Below are 23,022 nucleotides of genomic sequence, written 5' to 3' on the forward strand. Positions count from 1 at the left end.
AGCAAAGCAATGCGACAAAAACAACACAGAGTTACACATGAACAAACATACAGTCAATAACACAATAGAAACATATGTATACAGTGGGTGCAAATGAAGTAAGGAGGTAAGGCAATAAATAGGCCAATAGTGGCAAAGTAATTACAATTGAGCAATTTACACTGGAGTGATATATGTGCACATGAGGATGTGCAAGTTGAAATACTGGTGTGCAAAAGAGCAGAAAAACAAAAACAAATATGGGGATGAGGTAGGTAGTTGGTTGGATGGGCTATTAACAGATGGGCTTGGTTACAGCTGCAGCGATTGGTAAGCTGCTCTGATAGCTGACGCTTAAAGTTATTGAGGGAGATATAAGTCTCCAACTTCAGTGATTTTTGCAATTCGTTCCAGTCATTGGCAGCAGAGAACTGGAAGGAAAGGCGGCCAAAGGAGGCGTTGGCTTTGGGGATGACCAGTGAAATATACCTGCTGGAGTGCCTAGCAAAGACTTATGGATGACCTGGAGCCAGTGGGTTTGGCGATGAATATGTAGCAAGGACCAGCCAACGAGAGCATACAGGTTGCAGTGGTGGGTAGTATATGGGGCTTTGGTGACAGAACGAATGGCAATGTGATAGACTGCATCCAATTTTCTGAGTAGAGTGTTGGAGGATATTTTGCAAATTACATCGCCGAAGTCAAGGATCGGTAGGATAGTCAGTTTTACAAGGGTATGTTTGGCAGCATGATTGAAGGAGGCTTTGTTGCGAAATAGGAGCCAATTCTAGATTTCATTTTGGATTGGAGATGCTTAATGTGAGTCTGGAAGGAGAATTTACAGTCTAACCATACACCTAGGTATTCATAGTTGTCCACATATTCTAAGTCAGTACCGTACAGAGTAGTGATGCTAGTCGGGCGGGTGGGTGCGGAAAGCGATCGGTTGAAGAGCATGCATTTCGTTTTACTAACAATTAAGAGTTGAAGTTCGTTTGGAGGTTTGTTAACACAGTGTCCATAGAAGAGCCAGATGTATACAGAATGGTGTCGTCTGCGTAGAGGTGGATCAAAGAATCACCCGCAGCAAGAGCGACATCATTGATATATACAGAGAACGGAGGAGTGTGCTAAACCAGTGAATAAAGCAAACTTAGGCAGGAGGCTTCTGATGTTAACATGCATGTACCCAAGTCTTTTACGATTGCACAAGTCAACAAATGAGATCGCCTGGGGATACACAGGGCCTAGGTTAACCTCTACATTACCAGAGGAACAGAGGAGGAGTAGGATGAGGTTACGATAAAAGGCTATAAGAACTGGTCGTCTAGTGCTTTGGGAACTGAGAATAAAAGGAACAGATTTCTGGGCGTGGTAGAATAGATTTAGGGCATAGTGTACAGACAAGGGTATGGTAGGGTACGAGTACAGTGGGGGTAAACCTAGGGATTGAGTGACGATGAGAGAGGTTTCATCTCTGGAGGCAAGAGTTAAGCTAGGTGCTGTCTCCGCATGTTTGGGGGGTGGGACAAGGGGTCTATCTGAGGCATGTTGAGCAGGACTAGGGGATCTGAAATAAAATAAAACAATGTGAGCTATCCTAAACAACAGTATACAAGGCATATTGACATTAGAGAAAGGCATAAAGAAATCACAGGTGTTGATTGGGAGAGCTAAGACAACAACGGGTGAGCAAACAACGGGTAAACAGCTTGGACAACAACAATGGGTAATTGGCGATGAATGGGCAGAAAGGGTCAGAGTTCGAGGCTAGGGCCGACAGATAAACAAAATGAAGTATTGTGTTAATGAACAGTCCAGCAGGCATCAGCTTTGTAGCCGAGTGATGATAGGGTCCAACTAGCAGCAAAGATGAAACAGGAAGCCTTCTGTAGTCGATTAAAATGCAAGACGAGTGGGAGACACGGCGTTCAGGAAGCTAGCAGGCCGGGGCTAGCAGATGGATCAACACCAACATCCACGACACAGAGGCCGGTTGAGAGCACATCGGCCAAATTACATCAGCAGACCAGCCGTGATGGATCGACGGGGCTCCGTGTCGACAAGGGTTCCAGGCCAATTGGCGAGAGACGTATTGTAGTTGGTGTACTTTATTTGCTAGTGTAACGAATGTGAAACGGCTAGCTTAGTTAGCGGTGCGCGCTAAATAGCGTTTCAATCAGTGACGTCACTTGCTCTGAGACCTTGAAGTAGTAGTTCCCCTTGCTCTGCAAGAGCCGCGGCTTTTGTGGAGCGATGGGTAACGATGCTTCGTGGGTGACTGTTGTTGATGTGTGCAGAGGGTCCCTGGTTCGCGCCCGGGTATGGGCGAGGGGACGGTCTAAAGTTATACTGTTACATTGGTGCCGTGACCCGGATCACTGGTTGCTGCGGAAAAGGAGGAGGTCAAAAGGGGGGTGAGTGTAACGGATGTGAAACGGCTAGCTTAGTTAGCGGTGCGCGCTAAATAGCGTTTCAATCGGTAACGTCACTTGCTCTGAGACCTTGAAGTAGTAGTTCCCCTTGCTCTGCAAGAGCCGCGGCTTTTGTGGAGTGATGGGTAACGATGCTTCGTGGGTGACTGTTGTTGATGTGTGCAGAGGGTCCCTGGTTCGCGCCCGGGTATGGGCGAGGGGACGGTCTAAAGTTATACTGTTACACTAGCTGGGAAATGGGCCTAGCTCAAGGCTAGTTGGTGCATGCTTCTGGACAAGGGAGTTTGCCACAATAGCCACTCGGTAGCAACTAGCTAGTTGCGAAGATGTAATGGTGTAATGGTCCAGAGCTTGCGGCAGGAATCCGGTGATGTAGTGGGGGGAAAAAGCTGTCCGATATGCTCAGGGCTGACATGGTGCTGTGCAGACTGGCAGGTATTATCCGGGCTATCCAGGCTAAAGCGGATGGAGTCCGAGCTAAAGGTAAAGACCACTAGCAGTGGCTAACGATGACTAAAAATCTAGTAGCTAATTAGCTGGCTAGCTTCTGATGGAGGTTCCAGTTATAAGGTCAAAAGAATAGCACATCCATACCACATTGGGTGAGGCGGGTTGCAGGAAGGTATATTTAATTTGAAAATGTAAAAAAGAGAATGAAATAACGAAATGTATACAAAAAAATAAAATTAAGGGAAAAGACAATATTTACATGGGACGAAAACAAACACGTCTTACACGCCTCCATCTTGTGACGACATACACACAGACAGGCACACACACACACACACACACACACACACACACACACGACTACATCTTTCACCGTAACACAATGACCCATAACATACAGCCTCAAGAAAGTGTCATGTTATTGGAAGAGAGGAAATATTATTTAATTTTTGAACGGTGGTTTAAACCCCTCAAAGTACTAATGTTTCCATGAGCTGATCCTGTAGCCAATTTAAATTAATTGCATGCGTTCAGGGGGGATCGAGACCGTTCAGTTCGGCAGGCCTATATTGAATATAACCCTGGTACAAGCATGCATTAGTTATCCATGGTATATGCATTTTCCATGAGCAATTTAAATTATGCATACACTTGTCTAGGCATTGCATCTATACAATCTGCGTATCTTCTTATCTTCTGCCAGAGAGAGAGAGAGAGAGAGAGAGGGAGAGAGGAAAATCATCTGCCAGCTCAGTAGCTATAGTCCTTTGACAGTCCTTTACCATTCACATACCATAGGCTGCAATGTATGTATTCTATTGAGCTTTATTGTCGCCTAACCTCCAAAATGGAAGACATTGGGGAATAACTAGTCAATTGTACAACTGAATGCATTCAACTGAAATTCAACTGGCACGGGGGGCTGCCATTATGGACATCTACGTCTTCGTCGCCAGGGGAAGAGTGGGTTAACTGCCTTGCTCAGGGGCAGAACAACAGATGTTTACCTTGTCAGCTCAGGGATTCATTCCAGCATCCTTTCGGTTACTGGCCCAACGCCCTAACCACTAGGCTGCCAGCAATGAGGTGTAGAACTGACCAAAACGTTCTAATCCTAAGGCTAGGCGTCCCGCTAGCGGGACAACTTCCGGTGACACTGGAGTGCACGCAATTCAAATAAATAACAATACAAATTATGGATATTAAACATTTAGCTACATACAAGTGTCTTATATCGGTTGAATGTCACACCCTGACCTTAATCAATGTCACACCCTGACCTTAGTGTTCTTTGTTTTCCTTGTTATTTTGTTTATGTCAGGGTGTGACATGGATGATTCATGTGTGTTGTCTTGTCTAGGGGTTTCGTATGTTTATGGGGTGTTGTCTAGTCTAGGTGTTTATGTAAGTCCATGGTTGCCTAGATTGGTTCTCAATTAGAGGCAGGTGTTTATCGTTGTCTCTGATTGGGAACCATATTTAGGCAGCCATATTCTTTGGGTATTTTGTGGGTGATTGCTTCCTGTGTCTGTGCCACACGGGACTGTTTCGTTGCCAGTTCACTTTGTATTTGTGTTCATGTTCAGTTTTTGCTATTAAAACATGGACACCTACGACGCTGCATATTGATCTAATCCTTGTTTCACCTCTTCAGAGGAAGAGGAGGAAATCTGCCTTGACAATCTAACTGCACTGTCCAATTTACAGTAGGCTTTACAGTAAAGCATGCTATGCAATTGTCCACCAGCACAAGTTTCATAAATTCACAAATAGTGATTAAATATTCACTTACTTTTTGAAAAACGTTCTCTGATTTGTCATCCAAAGAGTCCCATCTATAACATGTAGTGTCGTTTTGTTAGATAAAATCCTTCTTTACATCCCAAAAAGTCTGTTTAGTTGGCGCCATCGATTTGAGTAATCCACTCCTTCAACGTGCCAAGATAGGAATCCGAAAATCTACCCCTGAACTTTGTTTCAACGAGTCAAAATACGTTTATATTTAATCCTCAGATACCCTAAAATGTAATTCTGCTATAATATTTCATACGGAAAGAAGTATGTTCAATAGGAAAACGATATTAGCAGGTGTGTGTCCTCTTCATTGCGCGCGCAGACACAAATGTGGACACCCAGTGGAAGCCATAGGAATTGCATACTGGGAGCTAGATTGAATTATTTCCCTATACAGTCCATTGTAAGAGCATGGGCTCTCAAAACAAAACAAAACACCAAAAAATCAGGTTGTAATTTTTTTACATTTTCTCCTACCATATCTATTGTGTTATAGTCTCCTACATTATTTTAACATTTCTACAAACTTCAAACTTCCTTCCAGTGGTACAAATTATATGCATATCCAGCACGTCAGTCAGGCGGTAATTGAGAAAAAAGGACCCTAGCCTGAAGAAGGTTCTTAACATTGCAATTTGGAATATGACTTTGAGAAATATTTCGCAAATATGTGTAGACAGAGGAGCCATTGACCGCCCAAAACAGTGGAAGCACGCGCAAACGCTCACACACAAATTTTTGCCCTTTTGCTGAGAAGAACCGTCTCCCCGTCCCCCCTCTCAGGGTAGGGAGGTGAGCAGGGGGGAGAAGACTGGCTCTCTTGAGCTTGTATAACACAGCTACAGAGAGCATACCAGTCTTGGCTCTGTGTGCAGTGTCTCACTGGTTCTATCTCTGGGTTTGTTAGACCATATCAATTTTGTCTAGTCAGTGATCACCGTTGGTCATCGCCTTTCAAAATGTGTTGCATTATGGGGATACAAAAATTTGACCTGCGCCTACATATCTACTTCATGAACTTTACAAAAATCATGTCATCAAAGGTCATGTAGTTTGGTGACATCGCCTTCAAGTAGCTGCAGTTGCTTCTCACAAACTGCACCATGCAGCCATTTTCTGGCTAGTGGGAGGCACTATTTGTCAGCCAATCATTAGGGTGTTTTTGGTTGACCCACACAAAATCAACCAATGACGTGACTGAAACCTGTATGGCTCAGTTGGTAGAGCATGGGCTTGCAATGCCAGGATTGTGGGTTGATTCCTGGAGCCACCCACGCATACAAATACAGGCATAGCTGTAAGTTACTTTGGATAAAAGCATTGGCTAAATGGCATATATTATAAGGGGAAGGTAGAGGGCTTCAAACTGTGGCGAATGGCTTAATGAGGTGTGAAGAGAGGGCGGTCTCCTGCAGAGCAATTACCCGTCCCCAGGTAACATCAGGCAGCTGTGGGTCTGGGCTTCTGCTCTAATGGAGGGGCTGATCTACGGGCTGGTGACAGGGAAGATTACAGGCAACACCATGCCATTAGCCATCACCAGTCCTTTACGGACACTCAGACATCCATGGACAAACAGCATGAATAACAATGAAAAAAGCACACGATCAACCAACAAACATTCCACTGTTTGGTTGCCTCTGTGTGAGATCATGTGTGCGGGTTTGTTTCCTTTGAAAAAAGGCAAACAAAGCAGCATTCCTATCTCCCCTGACTATTCCCTGTCCGGCGGTAGGAGAAAAGCGAATAAAACCAGAAGTTTGGTTTTGTCATGCTGTGCAAGTAAAGGAGAGAGAGAATATAGAAGTAGTGTGTGCTTTGTCTTGACCGAATGTGGGAACTGGTGAGTAAAGTCAATCTTCTGCACACGTCCCATCTGCATGGGTTTCCTGTACAACTTCCTGTGCGACGTTTCGTCCTTCACTAGTCTACGACATGACGTGGTCTTCAGCTTTTGATCATAAATCACACTGTGATAAATTGGCCCTGTCAGAAGTGGGTTGCCGTGAAGGATTAGGTAGCGGACCTAAAGAAAAAGAAAAGGTTCAGCATGTACTTTGACACGGCTGAATGTATCTTTGCTTCAAAACAGTTGGACACATATAGCATACATACCAGCATACCTTATGGAATAATGTTTTTTGTTTATCTATCTCCAGTAGAGTTACAAAAGCCTGCTAACTTTCCCAAAATTCCCAGATCTTCCAAAGAAATCTAGCTGGTTGATTTTCCAGGTTACTCCCTCCTGATTCCCGGGATTTTGGGGAAAGTTACCGGATTTTTGGAACCTTTGTTTAACAGGTGTCCTGACTCTCTGTGGTCACTGAAGATCCCATGGCACTTATTGTAGGAACTATTCCCTGGGCCGTTACTGTAAATTGAGAATGTGTTCTCAGTCAACTTAAATAAGGGTTTGAAAAAATACATATATACACATGCAGTACCAGTCAAACATTTGGACACACCTACTCATTCAAGAGTTTTTCTTTATGTTTTGCTATTTTCTACTTTGTAGAATAATAATGAAGACATCAAAACAATTAAAGAACACATATGGAATCATGTAGTAACCAAAAAAGTGTTAAACAAATCAAAATATATTTTAGATTTTAGATTCTTCCAAGCAAACCAGATGGGATGGCGTATCCCTGCAGAATTCTGTGGTAGCCATGCTGGTTAAGTGTGCCTTGAATTCTAAATAAATCACAGACAGTGTCATCAGGAGAGCACCACCACACCATCACACCTCCTCCTCCATGCTTCACAGTGGGAACCACACATGCAGAAATCATGTGTTCACCTACTCTGCGTCTCACAAAGACAGTGTTTGGATCCAAAATCTAAAATTTGGACTCATTAGAGCAAAGGACAGATTTCCACCGGTCTAATATCCATTGCTTGTGTTTCTTGGCCCAAGCAAGTCTCTTCTTATTATTGGTATCCATGAGTAGTGGTTTCTTTGCAGCAATTTGACCATGAAGATGTGTCTGTTACTTGAACTATGTGAAGCATTTATTTGGGCTGCATGGTAACTCTAATGAACTTATCCTCTGCAGCAGAGGTAACTATGGGTCTTCCTTTCCTGTGGTGATACTCATGAGAGCCAGTTTCATCATAGCTCTTGATGGTTTTTTCAACGGCACTTGAAGAAACTTTCAAAGTTCTTGAAATATTCTGTATTGACTGACCTTCATGTCTTAAAGTAATGATGGACTGTCATTTCTCTTTGCTTATTTACGCTGTTCTTGCCATAATATGGACATGATCTTTTACCAAATAGGGCTATCTTCAAAATACCACCACCACCTTGTCACAACACAATGTAGCGTTCGTCGTTGGGAGAAAGAGAGGAGGACCAATGCGCAGCGTAGTAAGTGTTCATAGCTTTTAATGACGTACTAGAACACCGAACAATACAATAAATAACAAACGAACAGTCCCGTAAGGTGAAAGACAAAGACACTAAACAGGAAATAATCACCCACCACTCAAAAGTGAAACCAGGCTACCTAAGTATGTTTCTCAATCAGGGACAACGATTGACAGCTGCCTCTAATTGAGAACCATACCAAGCCAAACACAGAAATCCCAAATCATAGAAAAAAGAACATAGACATCCCACCCAACTCACGCCCTGACCATACTAAAACAAAGACATAACAAAAGAACTAAGGTCAGAACGTGACACACAACTGATTGGCTAAGGGCAGTAAGAAGGAAAGAAATTTCACAAAAGAACTTTCAACATGGCAGACCTGTTAATTGAAATGCATTCCAGGTGACTAACTCATGCAGCTGGTTGAGAGAATGCCAAGAGTGTGCAAAGCTGTCATCAAAGTAAAGGGTGGCTACTTTGAAGAATCAAAAATATAAAATATATTTTGATTTGTTTAACACTTTTTTGGTTACTACATGATTCCATGTGTTATTTCATAGTTTTGATGTCTTCACTATTATTCTACTATGTAGAAAATAGTAAAAACAATGAAAAACCCTTGAATGAGTAGGTGTGTCCAAACTTTTGACTGGTTATCAAATTAATACCCTCTACTCCTTCTCCACCATTCAAGTGGGACTAGGTGTGTCTCACAAACTCAAACAAGCAAAAGCACACTGACAAAGATACTGTTGTTTTTCATGGTTCACCCTACATGACGCAGTATGTTGAAATGATTCCAAAAATCATTCCGATTTTGCATGGCTGAGCTAGCAGCACATAGAACAACATCTTTTCTACTAAAATGCATGCAGTCAGTGTGTGGAGTACAAGAGTTGGCATTGCTGAATGAAACATATCCCTGGGGCCTCTGCTCTGCTGTGCTCTGTCCTCCACAGGGGAAAAGCCTGAAGTATCTTCAGATAGATATTCCACCACGAGTTATTCATAAAGGGAATAAACAAGCTGTCAGTCTTTACTCCCATCTCTCACACAAACTCACACACACATGCACATGGCGCGCACGAATACACTCACTCACCCTCCCTGCTCGGAGTGGGACAAGGCAGGGTACACGCCTGTCGTCCTTCCCCTTTAACTCGGGAGACCTTGGGGTGACCAGTGGGCCACGCCGGCAGTGACTCGCTAATTACACAGTTAATATAGAGAACAGACGCTCGCAGGCAGTCGGGATGGGGCTGTGATAACTTTGGCAGTAAAGCCATCAACAGGCAGTGTAAACTCTGACCGGCGTGTCCTTGGAGGCTAAGGATGAGCAGGGAGTTGACAGAGGGGTTGGACAGATCCCGGGGGGAAATGACAGTGAGAGAGAGAGAGAGAGAGAGAGAGAGAGAGAGAGGCCGAGGGTGAAGGGACGAGGCCAGATAGATTTCTAGACGAATTGCATCTGGTTTTATGTACAGTATGTGTGTGATCCCAATCATTCCAAGATTGTAAACTAAGGGATATATGTGTGAGAGGCTGGTGCCCACAGACACTCATGCACAGATACACAGAAACACTGACGTACACACAGTCACACACATCCACACCACTACAGTTACTCGTTACTTGTCCAAAATGATTTTGGATTACGTTCCCCTTAAGAAGCGTTAGAAGAAGACAAAAAGGATCCATCAAACACATTCGGTGTGTCATCATCGTGATCTCTGACTTGCAGTCAGACTCGCTCAGGTGGAACAAACTTAAACCTCCGCCTTTTTCGAATTGGATGTCATGGAGAAAACAGAAAGGTGTTTAAACCATCCTTTCGGAATTTAAAAGTAATCCAAGAATAAGTCTAGTTTTTCAAAATTATTTGTAATCTGAGGTGTTGCTTGCATGTGTTGCAGGCACCCACACACACGTGCTGCCAAAACATAATCAGCCAGTCAATACATATGTGGATGCAGATATATGTACTGTATCAATGTACTGTACGTGCATAACTTTCATACCCCTTCCTCTCCTAATCAACATATATCTGCACCACAACAGTCTATAGAAACCGGCACTGTAAAAACATTACTGTCATTTTACAGTAAATTACTGGCAGCACAGTAGCCAGTAGATTACTGTAAACTAAGAGTAAAATACTGGCAGCACAGAAGCCAGTAAATTTCTGTAGATTTACAGGAGCTTTACTGAAACACAAATTCGACAGCGTATTATTGCAACTCTTGACTACAGCAACATTCTGTATTTCTATAATTGTATTACTGGACGCACAGTAGTTAGTAAACTGTTGCAGATTTACAGTGCAGGCAGCTAATGCCAACGATGGGGAGTATTTCTGTTACATGTATTTGATATAGGTATTTCAGTAGTTTCAATATCTATTTTGTCATTTGTATTTCACTGGCCTGAATTTTCATGTGTTTTGTAACAGTTGAATTAGAGTAAAAGCACACTGCTGGGTATTATTCTAATGATCTCTTCCCCCTAACAAGGCCAAATTTGATCAAAATACAAATAGTTTGAGGGTGAAGCTCATTGCAAGTGGTTTTGTCCAGAGCGACTTACAGTCAAGTGCATTAAACTAAGACTGGTGAAATGGTTTAAAAATAAACATCCCAGAGTCATAGCAAGTAAAACCATCTGTAATCGTTACTGAGAATGTGGTTGTAGTTAGGGATACATTGGTCTTCGAGGTATTTTGTGTTTGTAACAAGATACCTTTTGTTGTACGTTGCTGTAATATTCACAGCAACTCGCCACTAACTTGCCAAAAATGCAGTACAGTACTGTAAAATGTGCCCACTATACTGTAAGAAAGTAAATGCTACTGTAATTGTAATATTGCTATTTTACAGTATTTTACATGGGATTGTGCAAGCAGATTGGCTGATAGGTATTATTATTATATTACAGCATATTTATTCATATTTGGTGTTTTACATCACTTTAACGCCTTATATCGCCCGAACAAATGCTTCCAAACTGACTGTGATTACAAGGCAAATAAGACCTAAAGGATTTGGCAAAACCCTCAACCAGTAAAGGTTTGGGACTTGATGCCACTCTGGGCTTACCTCGAAATATGTTAATAAGACAGCGATTATTTTTCCACAATGCACCATCATTTACAGAATGCTGTAGTAAATATTCATCAAAACTGCAATACAGTACTTTATGGTTAAATTGTATTGTAATACAATTACAGCAATTGCTAACAGTGTATATCTATTGCACCCATTAGTGAGAATGCTGTACCCCACAGAATACAGTAACATACCGTATTTTTGTCATGTAAAAACATTGTCCTGTAAATCTATAGTAAATTACTGGCTACTGTGCTGCCAGTAATTTACTGTTATTCAGTGCACCCAAAGGAATACAGTACCACACCATCATTTTTTTGATGAACACATTTTGAGATGTGCCTTTGTAAGAGGCTCTATTAGTTTCACCTGTTAACTGAAACGTGATAGTAGTTCTCTGTGTGCGGGACAGATCAGAGTGGCAGCAAGTCTCAAACCTTTACAGGTTGAGCTTTAAGCCAAGTCCTTTCGATCAGTTTTGTAGTGATGAGGAACCGAGGCTTTCACCAAATTGTGCCGAAAAACGGTGCATTACTCCGAGCTTCATTATCAGTTCACGTTGCACAGGAATCTGCCATTCAGCAATAAATAGCTGCGTATGGTTATCAGATAGAGGTATTTTTCTCTCCGTTGTTTAAATAACACCGCAGCAGTAAGTCGTTGGCTTTGGTAGCCTATATTGAGTTGGAAGACCAGGTTTGCATCTTTCAAAAATGCGTCCCGTTTTTGACTTCAAGTTGACTATTTAAAAAAAACTGAATCTATGGCATTAGACAGAAGCTCATACCAAATAAAACACATTGGCAGAAGGAACAATTTTTTAAATAGTGTGCCTTCAATGGGATTTGAACTCGTACCCTCAACGTTCCACAGTTCCATACTCTACCTGCTAAGCTACCGGGCCAGGTGAAAGTCAACAGTGACATGTACAGAATCCTAATTATATTTGTAATTATGGTGTTCAGTAAAGGTTGGTGTACGATAGTAGCTTGGAAACGAAAAAAAGCACCTGAACCACGGCGAAATCAGTGGGATTTTGCATTTCGCAACACACGGTTGGAAAAAACATGTGATCAAGCGAAGCTCCGGACGTCATCGATGACGTACTTCTTATAAAGTGATACACGCATCGGCACACTGCTTCGAAGATAGCTGCTTAGCGATTTCGACGCATGCCTCGGGGCTCCGGTATCAAACGTAATGTCACTACTGTTTTACCCTGTAGTCACTGCCAGTTTACAAGCCTTTGTTAAGGCCTCCACAAGCGAAAGTGATATACAACACATAATATTCACTGGTGTGCTGTAATATATAATTACGTAGAGCAGCCGCACATGTCCCTGGCTGGCACAGAACCTTCCCCATAATCTGCCCTTTGAGGGAAGAGAGTGTTGAGCACAGATTGCACTCTCTGTGTGATCTACAAAGGCATCTTCCCTCTATTCCCATCCGGACCTGGAGGAAACAGACAGCAGTAAGTGGCCTTCAGGAACATCTGATAACAACAATTAATTCAGCCAATCTATGTTCGTCAGCGCTGAGGCTGCAGGTCAGGGCCTGCGTGGAGCGGGTCTGAGTGGAGCACATGCTCCTGACAGCACAGCGAGACAAGGGCCTGGCCTAAACTCAGACACACACACACACACACCAGATCATGCCGGATGATTAAGGATTTATGTACAATCTCCTCTGTATGCAGAAATCAAAAGAAAATTACGAGGATGTCGAGACCGGATAACTGAAACACAGCTTGGCTTCACCTCCAGCTCTATTTCATTTTACGTCAACGTTTTGGGGAGGGGGGATGGGTGTTGTATATGCTGTTGAGGAAGATGTCTAGATGTATTTTGGGTGTTGGTGAGTGTCTGTGGAACTACAGGGGTTATTTCTGTTCCATATGACGGTTTGACATAGAAAGCAAAGTGGGAATAAAACGTAGCATGATGAATGCCTGTTCATGAGACTAAACTGTAGCAGGGGTTCCACCCCCCCACACACCTTCTGCCTCGCGTCTGAGTGTGACAGGTATGACATCCGGTGAGATCACATTGACAGTTCCAGTCCCGGCTCTCCTCCCACCGCCATCGCACACATTTCCCCACATGGTATACACACATAGACGCACACGCATGCAGTAAACTCATTAGTACATCATCACCATCCTCCAGGTTCACCGCCACGAAACAAATGAGCCGTTCTGGAAATATGCTGGTGAAGTCTGTCGCTTTCCTGTTTTTCATCTTTTTTTCTTTTTTTTTTAAACTCTCGTCTCCCTTGCATTAGTGGTCTCCATACAGTGAGTCGTCCCAGGGCATGTGAACAGAGCTGTCTTCTCTTCCTTTTATCCTATAATCATCTCCTGAATCGTTACCTGAGGGCCTTAGATACCCCCGAGCAGTCCAACATGCCACACAGCTCCACTGTACCCAGACCTCAGTGGTCCTAATTAGGCAAAATACCAGTGGAGAGGGGGACAAAACATGGCTCTCAGTTCTCCTGTCCACAAAGGAGCTGCTGGGGACACTTGGGGATATCACAGGCAATTTGCTGCACAACTCAACTCCTATTGCCAAACAGAGGCTATTCAGCTGAGCATCGCTCGTAAGGGACGGTGTTTCATGCACATCAAACGCCAACGGGTGGCGCTTGAGATCAAATGGAGAAGGGCAGGTCTCCGTATCTCCTCCTCTCCTCTCGAGACCTCATCGAGATGGATCAGACTCGACTCATATCAGATTCAAAGGCTGTCAGGAGCAGCTTGGTCCCCCTATGCTGATCGTGTAGGTGACATTTTTAAGAACTGATGTCACATAGCTGGACAATTTCCACTTTAGTCTTTTTACGACAGACAGACAGGTTGGTTGCATTTCCCACACAATTTATTACATCGGCCTTGACATCGCAAGAGGAAAAAGTACATCATATATTCCTCTGTAAAGGCTGTCTGAGGACGCAGCTTTGAAGATGTCATTATTAAGGAGAAATGATACGAGGACATTTGAATTCCAAAGTGAAACGAGCGGCCTTCCAGCCAAGCAGACACGATAGCAGCATCCCATTCCATGGAACATAAAAGTTGTACCCGCCAGTGTGCAGCCCACCGCTGAAAAAGTTCATAAAAGCAAGAGGAACGGCTTGTCGGCGACATAGTGCCTGATGAGGTACAACTAGGAGAGTAAATCACCATGCCTAGTGCTCTGTGTGTGTGTGTGTGTGTGTGTGTGTGTGTGTGTGTGTGTGTGTGTGTGTGTGTGTGTGTGTGTGTGTGTGTGTGAGCGTGCATGTGTTTTCCCTCTCCTAACACCAGAAGTGGACAGTAATTGCGTTTGATTGGATTTTCTGGCCAACTGGATCAGTTTATTGCCATGAATAACAGGTCGTGGTTCGGCCGCTGATGGCTATTCAGTGAGACGTGTGTTTGTCGTTCACACACGCAGGTTATGTTTATCTATCATTTATTCCACCCCAAAAATGTAAAAGTGCGTGCCTGTGTATATGATTGCATAATGACGGGAGGAAGGTTCTGTCTCAGGCATAACAAAGGCATGGTTTTGGCATGGTGCAATTAGTGGTTGAAAACGAGTACCACTTAGAAAGGGTGTAATTAGCCCTTTACACCTGCGTGTCTACTGCTGATTGGCTGCTGGTACTAAATCCTTTGGCTCAACAATCAACATGACCAGGAGTTATTGAAAAATGCTAGTATGCGATAAGTAGGAGTAAATCAATCATGTGGGAGGGGGCAATAGAGGTTCAGTTGCATCAACAGAATGATTTAGATTCTATGATAACTTCCATTACTATAGGACAAGAGTTTCTCTAGACTCTGTCATGACCCAGCTAGAAAGAAAAGGGACTCTAGTTCCAGCCTGCGAGTGGTTCCTTGTCAGGTCAGTTAGTTAAACTCAATATAGCTACAACATAAACAATCACACTCGGAGAAACCTGAAACTGACAGAAAAGCACAACAACTCATTTACACCCTGATGGTGCGATGGGGTGAGAGCCTTATCACACATCCATTTGTATTACAGTGAGCTAGCAGGCCCCACTCCGTTTATTTGGCTATATAGATTTGTTGTTGATGGAGCGCTATGCTTGTGCCACCTGCCAAATGGCTGTGGCCGAGGGACCAGTTGAGAGCTAAATAGCTTTTTATTTGCAGAGCGGATAAATGAGCTAGCTCACTGTAAAATGACATAACCAATCAGCCAGTGGAATCAGAACAGGACATCCTCAAATGAAAAACAACAAACCGGCCGGTATCTTATTGGAGCTTCTTGTTGTATTTCTGTTTCCCAATGTCCTAACAGATATCACATTTAACTCTGGTCAACATGAGCCATCGGAATCAATTAAGTTTTGGGAGTGTGTGTTTATTTGCCAAGCAAAAGAGATCGCATTCACACACACCCACTGTGGTCAATAAAAAATAAAAAAACATTTTCACAATAAAGGATCTGTGGGAGCTGATGTTGAACGTCGACCCAGCATCTGTCCACATTGAATCTCAAACTCAGAAAGGATTGCACTAGTCTATCCCCAGTTGCAGCACAACATGCACAAAGCAAAACTCTTCAGTGACTCCCTGTATGCCCCAAAGTTCCCACCATTATTTCGGGAGTAGCTACTTGCATCTCTTTGGCCTTCTCCTCTAGCAAATTACCCCGACTCTGACTGTAACCACTCAATCAATCCCCACTCAACAGTTAAAAGAAGCAATCGAGCTCAATGCCAAAGCAACACATATTCAGAAGTAGCACTGGTTTCTAGGCACTCAGCAAAAAGGAGGGTTTTTGTTTTAAACCAAAATTGATTTTCTGTCATTTTCACAAATGTTTTAACAGTATATGCAATTGCTGCATTCTCCATATCCACTGAGGTGGTTTGGTTTTGTGCTGTAAGGGGAGAAAATCACATGGGATTGACACAATTCACATGGCAGTGAATTGGCTTGATTTAATGCATCCAGTTCCTTATTATCATCACTATAGGCTAGCCGACCTGTGGTATTGACGCTCTCTTCATTATTCTTCCACTTAGACATTCACAGACTTCCCCAATGTTCCTTTCAAGCTTCGTGACTCAAACTGAAAAGTGTCTCCCGCTGTTGGCAAGAGCGTTTCCCCTAACTGCCGCCACTGAATTGCAAATCAAATAATTATGCAGTTGCTTATTTTACTTATGATACAAAGTGCTCAGGCAAAGGGGAGGCAGAATGCAATCCTTTCAGGAGAAAGAGACAAACAGCGATTGCCTTGCGGATGCTGCATTCAGGACGGGGCTAGTGAATAAATCGCTCTCGTTTAAAGAACACCTGCAATATAAGCAACAAGCTGGGTGAATGTATGCAGCCGGCTGGCTGGCTGGATGTTGGTTTGAGGTTTGAAAAGAGGGGCCCTGTTAGAAAAAACACTTCCTGCGCTACCATGTGTGTGAAGAACCATTAGCAGTTAGCACCAGCTTCTCCCCGATGCTTCTGGAATCTCGTAACATGCCCTCAGAGCCCAACATCTGTGTCAACAGACAGAGCATCGGTTGGCACACACAGTACCTACCAACAACCATACAACATTGTACCAACAACTTACCACCATGTAGTGCATGTACCGTGCAGACTGGTACGCAGGGCAAGCGTAGAGCATCCAACCACAGTGTATTTTAATGATTTATATTTCAACTTTATTTTACCAGCTATTTAATGGGGAATTATCTATTTTACAGGCACAGAGAACAGTGTGCTTTATGCTTACAAACCACAGAGCACCACAACCATTGGCACAACCATACAGAAGCCATGTAGAGTAAATGAACAGTACGTGCTTCACACAAGGACAGACAACACTGGCAGGTATAAGATACAGTATCTGTTTCTCATGCAGATATGTCTGTGGCATGTGTGGCCATCGTGGGCCAGAGCCCTAGCAGCTAGCTAAACCTCTCCAGTGGCCAACATCAGCGAGATAACAGTCACCTCATGCCTGCAGAGCACACACATACATACACACACACATGGCGGAACACACACAAACGCATGCCCACACCCACATACACACGCACAAGCATACACCGTATGCACGCTTGCACACACATACAAAAACACACAGAGAGCTGTCAGGGCCATCTCAGCGACAGGCTGATGATCATATCAGAGTCAGTGTTGGCTGAGGGCCAGGCAGAACCCAGCGGCCAGATGGCATTTCATAGATCCTGATACAAGTACAGGCTGCTGAGGTCAAGGCGTAGAGGCAGACAGGTCAGACAGGTCGAGAACCTCCCCCAGTCAGTCCCTCCATCCAGCTGTCCGTCTGAGGAAGAACGAGAAGGAAGAAAACGCTACAGGACGTGCCAACGTTGCTAATTTCTTGCAGTGGTCTAAGGCACTGCTTTGCAGTGCTAGCTGTGCCACTAGAGATCCTGGTTCGAGTCCAGGCTCTTTCGCAGCCAGTCGCAACCGGGAGACCCATGAGGCGGCGCCCAATTGACCCAGGGTCATCCGGGTTAGGGACAGGGGTGTCCTTGTCCCATCGCGCTCTAGCGACCTCTGTGGCGGGACGGGCGCAGTGCACGCTAACACGGTCTCCAGGTGTATGTTGTTTCCTCCGACACATTGGTGCGACTGGCTTCCGGGTTAAGCGGGCATTGTGTCAAGAAGCAATGCGGCTCGGCTGGGTTGTGTTTCGGAGGAAGCACGGCTCTTGACCTTCACCTCTCCTGAGTCTGTACGGGAGTTGCACCGATGGGACAAGATTGTAACTACCAATTGGATATCACGATATTGGGAGAAAAAGGGGTACAAAAAAGAGAGAGAGAGAGAGACAGACAGACAGAAAGAGAGAGGCACATAGGGAGGGGAGAGAAAAAGCGACATTTACATCGTACAGACAGAACGTGCCAGCATTGCTAACTCATCGCTAATTGCTAACTGTATAAACATTATGAGGAAGGGAGACAGAGAGAGATAAAGAGAGAGAAGTTTTCATCACATAGACAGAGGTAGAAATATCTCAAGGATTTATGGGGCCACGTAGATAAATGGTTTGAGGTAAAGAGTGCTGTGTAAGCAAACACTTCCAATATCCCCTCTCGTTCCTCACCAAGATGGCAAGGCTGAGTGATGGGCAAATGCCACAGTCTATTTGCATTGTGTCCAGTGATTCATCTCCAGAGGGCGAGATTTGAGATGCTGTCAACTGAGCAATGCGTTATGGGGGCTCAATGGTATTCTGCTACACTGCAATTTTACAATACAATTTTACAGTAAAGTATTGTATTACCTGTTTTGCTCCATATTTACAGCAGCATACTGTGAATTATGGTGCATTGTGGGAAAATGTTGTGGGCATCGAAATAATCTCTGACTCATTTAACACATTTAGAGGCGTGGCTTCAAAGTTAATAATTGTTGCACCCGTTAGTGAGAATGCTGTACCAATTGAACTGATATGTCATAGTAGTCCCTTGACAATGTAAAAATATTTAAGGGGCAATCAGTGACAGTGGGTCTTAAACCTTTAATGGTTGAATATTACACCGTCTCCTTTCGCCCTGTAATAACAGCCAGTTTGGAAGCTTTTGTTTAGGCCTCTAGAAGGGCAAGTGATATAAAACACCAAATATTCATAAATGTACAAATACCTAGCAGCCAACGTGTTTGCACTAATCCCATGTAATTACAGTAAAATACCAACATGACATAGCATTTACTTTCTTACAGTATTGTACTGTCATTGCTCTGCATTTTCCACTAACTTACAAGAAGCTGGTGATTAGTTGCTGTGAATATTACAATAACATAGCATGCACTAACCAGAGACAGGCTGAGATATGTTCAAAAGGTGTCTTGTTAAAAATACAGGATATGTTGAGGACAGATGTATCCTTAACCACAACAACATGGCCAGTAACGGTTACAGAAACATCTGACTTTCTATGACTTTGATATGAGGTTTTCTATCAAACTCAGATGAATGGACTGACTGTAAGTTGCTAACACTAAAATAACACATCCTAGATCTGAATGAATGAAATATTCTTATTAAATACGTTTTTCTTTACATAGTTCAATGTGCTGACAACAAAATCACACAAAAATGATCAATGGAAATCAAATTTATCAACCCATGGAGGTCTGGATTTGGAGTCACACTCAAAATTAAAGTGGAAAACCACACTCCAGGCTGATCCAACTTTGATGTAATGTCCTTAAAACAAGTCAAAATGAGGCTCAGTAGTGTGTGTGGCCTCCACGTGCCTGTATGACCTCCCTACAATGACTGGGCATGCTCCTGATGAGGTGACGGATGGTCTCCTGAGGGATCTCCTCCCAGACCTGGACTAAAGCATCCGCCAACTGCTGGACAGTCTGTGGTGCAATGGAGCAAGACATGTGGATGGAGCGAGACATGATGCCCCAGATGTGCTCAATTGGATTCAGGTCTGGGGAACAGGCGGGCCAGTCCATAGCATCAATGCCTTCCTCTTGCAGGAACTGCTGACACACTTCAGCCACATGAGGTCTAGCATTGTCTTGCATTAGGTGGGAACCCAGGGCCAACCGCACCAGCATATGGTCTCACAAGGGGTCTGAGCATCTCATCTTGGTACCTAATGGGAGTCAGGCTACCTCTGGCGAGCACATGGAGCACATGAACGTTCTCCACGGCATCTCCAGACTCTGTCACGTCTGTCACATGTGCTCAGTGTGAACCTGCTTTCATCTGTGAAGAGCACAGGGCGCCAGTGGCGAATTTGCCAATCTTGGTGTTCTCTGGCAAATGCCAAACGTCCTGCACGGTGTTGGGCTGTAAGTACAACCCCCACCTGTGGACGTCGGGCCCTCATACCACCCTCATGGAGTCTGTTTCTGACCGTTTGAGCAGACACATGCACATTTGTGGCCTGCTAGAGGTCATTTTGCAGGGCTCTGGCAGTGCTCCTCCTGCTTCTCCTTGCACAAAGGCAGAGGTAGCGGTCCTGCTGCTGGGTTGTTGCCCTCCTACGGCCTCCTCCACGTCTCCTGATGTACTGGCCTGTCTCCTGGTAGCGCCTCCATGCTCTGGACACTACGCTGACAGACACAGCAAACCTTCTTGCCACAGCTCGCATTGATGTGCCATCCTGGATGAGCTGCACTACCTGAGCCTCTTGTGTGGGTTGTACTCCATCTCATGCTACCACTAGAGTGAAAGCACCGCCAGCATTCAAAAGTGACCAAAACATCAGCCAGGAAGCATAGGAACTGAAAAGTGGTCTGTGGTCACCACCTGCAGAACCACTCCTTTATTGGGGGTATCTTGCTAATTGCCTATAATTTCCACCTGTTGTCTATTCCATTTGCACAACAGCATGTGAAAGGTATTGTCAATCAGTGTTGCTTCCTAAGTGGACAGTTTGATTTCACAGAAGTGTGATTGACTTGGAGTTACATTGTGTTGTTTAAGTGTTCCCTTTATTTTTTGAGCAGTGTATATATATATATATATATATATATATATATATATATATATATATATATATATATATATATATATATATATATATATATATATATATATATATATATATATGTACAGTGCCTTGCAAAAGTATTCATCCCCCTTGGTGTTTTTCCTATTTTGTTGCATTACAAGCTGTAATTTAAATGGCTTTTTATTTTGATTTCATTTAATGGACATACACAAAATAGTCCAATTTGGTAAAGTGAAATGGAAAAAATTACTTGTTTAAAGAAATTATATATTTTTTAAAAGTAAAGCGGTGCATGCCTATGTATCCACTCTCTTTGCTATGAAGCCTGATCTGTCACATTATCTCAGTATATATACACCTGTTCTGAAAGGCCCCAGTGTCTGCAATACCACTAAGCAAGGAGCACCATGAAGACCAATTAGCTCTCCAAACAGGTCAGGGTCAAAGTTGTGGAGAAGTACAGATCAGGTTTGGGTCACAAAAAAAAATCCAAAAACTTTGAACTTCCCACAGAGCACCATTAAATCCATTATTAAAAATGGAAAGAATATGGCACCACAACGAGCCTGCCAAGAGAGGGTCGCCCACCAAAACTCACAGACCAGGCAAGGAGGGCATTAATCAGAGAGGCAACAAAGAGACCAAAGATAACCCTGAAGGAGCTGCAAAGCTCCACAGCGGAGATTGGAGTATCTGTCCATAGGACCACTTAAGCCACAGTCTCGACAGAGCTGGGCTTTACGGAAGAGGGGCCAGAAAGAAGCCTTTGCTTAAAGAAAAAAATAAGCACAAAAGGCATGTGGGAGACTCCCAAACATATGGAAGAAGGTGCTCTGGTCAGATGAGACTTCAATTGAGCTTTTTGGCCTTCAAGGAAAAAGCTATGTCTGGCGCAAATCCAACGCCTCTCATCACCCCGAGGATACCATCACCCCGAGGATACCATGTTTTTCATCGGCAGGTCCTGGGAAACTGGCCAGAATTGAATGAATGATGGATGGCGCTAAATACAGGGAAATTCTTGATGGAAACCTGTTTCAGTCTTCCAGAGATTTGAGACTGGGACGGAGGTTCACCTTCCAACAGGACAATGATACTAATCATACTGCTAAAGCAACACTCAAGTGGTTTAAGGGGAAACATTTCAATGTCTTGGCCTAGTCAAAGCCCAGACCTCAATCCAATTGAGAATCTGTGGTATGACTTAAAGATTGTGTCACGACTTCCGCCGAAGTCGGTCCCGCTCCAAAGTGGTAGGCATGTTGTGTAAATGAAATTATACAAACCGCCCATAAATCTATTTTAATTCCAGGTTGTAAGGCAACAAAATAGGAAAAATGCCAAGGGGGGTGAATACTTTCGCAAGCCACTGTACATATTTAATGTTTTTATTACTGCAACTGCCAACCACAGGAAGACTCAAAATCCCACTCCCAATGAGTGTAGGCTGCCTGCTGCTGCCTGCTGCTGCCTGCCTGCTGCCTGCTGCTGCCTGCCTGCTGCCTGCTGCTGCCTGCCTGCTGCCTGCTGCCTGCCTGCTGCCTGCTGCCTGCCTGCCTTCTGCCTGCTCATCAGATGGGGGAGGAGAGGAGGTAGGACGTCCACGTGGGTAACTGATTAATACAAACAATTTAAATAACCTGTATAATAAATAAATGTGACTGGTCAATTGTGTGAGTCAGGGGCTGGGCCCAAGCCCGTAGAGAGCCCAAGAGGCAAACAAATGTCAGATAAAGTTAAAAAACATATATTTTTTAAAGATCATAATATTGTATCCAACCACAGGAGCCTGCTCTTTATGTTCAAAACACCACAGAGAGCACAATTTAACCAAAGAGGATGAATAGTTTATTAAAAAAAGAAGGATTAAGTTTTTATCACAAGCTCATACAGGTATCAGCATAAATTGTCTTAAAAGGTTGCTGCAGAACAGCTTCGATGAGCCTTGGCATAGATTCTACAGGTGGACCTAAACCACGCCAGGAGAATGCACCCCACACCATAACATATACATTGTATCCTTTGTTTACTCAAGTGTTTCCTTTATTATGGCAGTTACCAGTATGCCTACAGTCGGGAAGGTCGCAGTTTGGGCAGCATGCGCGCCAAATATAGGCTACAGCTTGTGGTGTATAATCCATAGAATGGTCTTGTAACCTCACTTTGGCAATTTGATGGTTAAGCTCATGGGTACACTAGCAATAGATGCCAGTCCTTACTTGAGTGGGAACGGCCATCTATCGACTATATTTCTATGGTTTGTTGCGGCTGTCTGTTTGCCTTTTGCATGTTTCAAAATACAATCTCCTGAAAAAAAGTTTCAGTTCGGAAAGCAAATGGCTACGGCTGAAAAGAGAAGACTAATCTGCCTCTAGAACCAATAGAACCAATTTGTATCTAACAGCAGCACTTGTTT

Source organism: Oncorhynchus mykiss, chromosome 15 (assembly GCF_057628025.1).
Source record: "Oncorhynchus mykiss isolate SJ-2025 chromosome 15, ASM5762802v1, whole genome shotgun sequence".
Taxonomy (NCBI): Eukaryota; Metazoa; Chordata; class Actinopteri; order Salmoniformes; family Salmonidae; genus Oncorhynchus; species Oncorhynchus mykiss.